The sequence below is a fragment of the Gymnogyps californianus genome, chromosome 2, assembly GCF_018139145.2.
Source record: "Gymnogyps californianus isolate 813 chromosome 2, ASM1813914v2, whole genome shotgun sequence".
In the NCBI taxonomy this organism is placed as follows: domain Eukaryota; kingdom Metazoa; phylum Chordata; class Aves; order Accipitriformes; family Cathartidae; genus Gymnogyps; species Gymnogyps californianus.
The window spans coordinates 104,284,172-104,288,784 of NC_059472.1; positions in this window are offsets into that span (position 1 = coordinate 104,284,172).

Consider the following 4,613-nt stretch of genomic DNA (forward strand, 5'->3'; position numbering starts at 1 on the left):
CTTTTGATGTTTGCAAATATCTTGTTCTTGCCAGGAGAAAATTTTACTTCCTTATCTTTCTAAGTCTGAAATACTAGGAGTTTTTGCTCTGAATTTTTGTGCTGCTTCAAAAGATAAATTTCATCATGCCACATGTAGCTGTAAACAACATTAACTGTGAATTTCTAGGAACCAACAAGGAAGTCTGTCAGATAGCTGATACCAAAGTCTTGATAAAGTCTAAATAGGAAGATCTGTTCACTCAAACTAGGTATTTGTGGTCTGGACTGTTTCCCTCTCCCTCTGAGATGCCTCTTCCCAGCCCCTCCCCCACCCCACTTCTTGGGGATATGTGTTTTCTGTTTAGCATTACATGTAATTTTATGTTCCATCAGCTACGACACTGGCGGCTGCCTTTTCCCCTCTACGCGTTAGTTGCCTACTCTTTCTGTTGCCACAAGTCATTTGTGGGACTTCCACCTGAACTGCATCGAAAACTTCCGAGTTTCAAACATTCTTCTTTGCTTCCCCCCTTGTCAGTCAATTTTGCAAAACAGTTAAGGGAGCAGTGGCCCACCTAAAGGCTGGAAGTAAGGAGTCAGGATCAGGAAACAGGGGCTCTTGAAATCAGCATTGCCTGGCAAAGACAGTTTGATAGCAAAGCCTTTATAATTATGAGCTGTCTCAATTGGGAAGGATCCTGTGCTTCTCTCGGAACGAAAATCTGCAGCATACCCCTCACACTGCCCATACATTGTTCTTGTGTCTTGCCTTAATACTGAACAGAAACAGGAATTTTGATAAGATACTTTGATAAATCAGGTAAGTATCTTACCTATGTCAGCCTTCTTTGATATAAGTATCTTGTTTTTGCAATTCATCCTGAGCTGAAAAGTTTTGGTCACGTAGAAGGTTTGCTGGGTAATAGTGCCATTTATCTGTTACAGCTTTAAATGTTGGAGTGTATTTTTAATCATTAGTCTGCAAGCTCTTTGGTTATTTTTGTTTTGTTTTGTTTTGTTTTACAGAGCGCATATGTTGTGTTGGTCAAAAGTTGGGATGGCACAGCTAGAATGGGCAGGAACAGAACTGGTAGAGGTCATAGCAGAGCCAAGATACTCATCACGTGAATTATCGAGGGGTGATGATTACTTTTATAGGCACTTATTCCAAAGTGCAAATGTGTCATTCTGTGGGGAAGGATTTTTTTTTAACTTGGACCTGAGATTTGCTATAAAACAACTTCTGGGATGTTTTTGGAGAGTCGAAGTGAATGTAAATACTACTGTATCATAGATCTTGTGTAGTAATGGAGGTTCAGGTTTAACATTTACATTTAGGTTACTATTCACACCTGTCCCAAAGAAATGCCAAACCTTCACTGTTATGTTACTAGAAGTAACCTGTGCCAGCCAAAGGATTGAGTTGATTCCAGGCTTGGTTTATGAAAAAATGTTACAGCAAGTCATGAATCAAGGGGGATATGAAATCAACAAGTAGCATCTTTTGAAACCAAGAGGACTATGTTTTATAAGCAGATGATTTTGATCACATCTTCATGTTTCGTATTTTAAAATTAATTCTTGATTTGCAATACCCCCTGAGGAAAATATTTTGAGAAAATAAACCTGTTTATTCTGATACACATCATAAAATCACTGTCATGTGTAAACATACCCTGCTTCTTCAGCCTCTGGATAGCTGAATATATCTAATCAAGGGTTACAGTTTTGTTACTATTTTCATACAAAGTAAGAGAGAGTTTCAACTTTTTATTAGAAACTGTCTTGAGGAAAATTCTTATTAAGTCTGATGATGAACATGTTTAGATAGTCTAATTTTTATGAATTCTACACAGTTTGTAAGAGAGAATAAAATGCATTTCTGTTTTCTTGTATAGAGTTTCCTTTTACCAGTGAAAAATAACACTGCAGGAATGAGTCCAAAGGACAGAGAAACAATTAGTGCGGACAAAAGGAGTATCTGAACTGTGCAACTGGGATTCGGTGTTTTCTGTATAAGCCAAAATGCTTTCTATGACTGCACAATGCGAGTTGAGCGTAGTTTGAGTGTGCAGCTTAACGGATGGGATCCTGACCTGATGCATAACCAGCACTAAAATATTGGGTGTAATAGCAACATCACTACTTACTTTAAAAAAGCAATGACTGAATTGACACTCCATGGAGCCGGAACCTCTCCCTTGGTTTAATGCTTTGCTTCCTGTACATACGTTTTGGGGTTTTTTTGCATCCAGGTCTTTGCACATCAGTCATGTCAGTGCTTCCTTGGGCCTTGGCCATCCCTTTAAACAGTGTTTCAGTATTTTGTATGTTAAATGTTGGCAAGCAAAGAGGGGGCAAACCCTTGAGGGTCTTTGTAGATCGCCTTCATTCTGTGCTTTGTTGTCTACATGACTTGAACTTGCCTCAGAGTTTGCATCTGCATGATTGTAAAAGATTTCATTACTGGGTGTGTTTAAACTCATCTTCACACCCTTCCCGCCCACTCCCCCAAATACCTCTGAATACAATATCATTAACATAAAATCCTTCCTCAACAGCTGCTCTTAAGCCTACCAAGCATACTGTCAAGACAAAAAGGGAGGAATCAGGGTTCCAAGGCCCTGCCGTCCTTTTCCAGAAGGCTGAAAGGCAGAGGTTGCCTCTTCCTCAAAGAGCAATTTTTGCTATCTTTGAAGTGCTTTCAGAGATGCAGGAGAATAGCATGAATTTGGGCCTAGGTTCAGTTCACCTTAGTAGCCTTGGTTTTGCCATACTGCTATTAACAATCCCTTGTGAACTGGTTGTCAGGATAACTGCTCCCAGTCCTTTCTTGTCCTGTCAGTAGGCACTACAGAGAAGAATCTGGCTCCCTCTTCTTAAATCCCTCCTATCAGGTATTTGTACACTTTGATGAGATCGCTCCTAAGCCTCCTCCAGGCTGAAGAGTCCCAGCTCTCTCAGCCTCTCCTTATATGAGAGATGCTCCAATCCCTTCATCATCCTTGTCGGCCTGTGCTAGAATTGCTCCAGTAAGTCCATATCTCACTTGAACTGGGGAGCCTGGAACTGGACACAGCACTCCAGATGTGTCTCACCAATACTGACCAGAGATGAAGGATCATGTCCCTTGACCTGCTGGCAAAGCTATGTTGTATGCAGCCCAGAACATGGATGGCTGCCTCAGATGTGAGGGTGCATTGCTGGCTCCTGGGCAACTTGTAGTCTACCAAAGATGCCAATGTCCCTCTCTGTAGAGCTGCTTTCCAGTCAGTGGGCTCCCAGTGCAGGTGCAGGACTTTGCATTTCCCCTTGTTGAACTTCATGAGGTTCCTCTCTGCCCAGTTCTCCAGCCTGTTGAGGTCCCTCTGAATGGCAGCACATCCAGCCGGTCTATCACTTACTCCTCACAGTTTTGTATCATTGGGCCCCAGCTTTCCTAACCCCATTGCTGCATGATCAGCCAGCATCTCTATGCTCCTCCTGGGTCACCTGCCCCTGCTTCCACCTCCTGTACATTTCCTTCTTATCTGAGTTCAGCCAGGAGCTCCTTGCTCATCCATGCAGGCCTTCTGCTACCTTTACTTCATTTCGTACTTGTTAGGACGGGCCATTCTTCAGTTTGGAGGAGGTGATCCTTGAATAGCAACCAGCTCTCCTGGACCTCCTTTTTCTCTAGGGCCGTATCGCATGGGATTCTTCCAAGGTGACCTCTGAAGAGGCCTGTTCTCCTGAAATCCAGGTCTGTTGGTCCTGCTTTTTGCCCTGCTGCCTCCTCTTACTGTCCTGAACTCCACCATCTCATGTTCACTGCAGCCAAAGCTGACCCCACCTTACAAATGAGGAAGAACTGGTTGGGGGTGTGGAAGTACAAGGTCCAGCAGAGTACCCTTCCTTGTTAGCCTCTCCATCACCTATGTCAGGAAGTTGTCGTCAATACACTCCAGAAATCTCCTAGATTGCTTGTGCCCTGCTGTGTTGTTCTAACTCACTGTAAGTGATGAAAAGAAACTGTAGTACCTTTCCAATAATTTGCAATGCTTTAATTTTCAGATCCAAAACTATTCCTTGTAATCACAAAAAATACTGAAAGATACCCTTTGAACATACAAATGGATTTTTTTTTTTGCTGTTTAGCTACCATAAATACACCTTAGCAATAAATGTGATATACAAGGATGTATTAAATAAGTGCATCTCTCCTGTAGTACTTGCTACTCCATCTCATATCGCCTAGTCCAAAGATGCAACTGTGGCAGATTCTTCTTTTGAGACAGCAATAACCAACTGGTACTGAAAGTTAAATTCCAAGGAAAATAATGTTATGCACACAAAGGAACCCCATCAACACAGATATTCAGGCTTGGCAAAATCCTTAATGAAGTGAGTACAAATGGTGGCTGTGAGGGCTGGAATGTTTTCTCTCAGGAGAAAGCCACCAGACAGGTTCTTCTTGTCTCTTTGGCAGTGAAACTGCCATTTTACAAGAACTTATTTTCACTCATGCTCCAGTTTTTCCTCATGTATTCCCAATGAGTATATAAGACATGGTGAGGTCAAAAAATCCTATAAACTTTTCTCCCACCAGGTAAAGGACTTGTCTAGATGTTTGTGTACGGTTGTTCCTCCTCT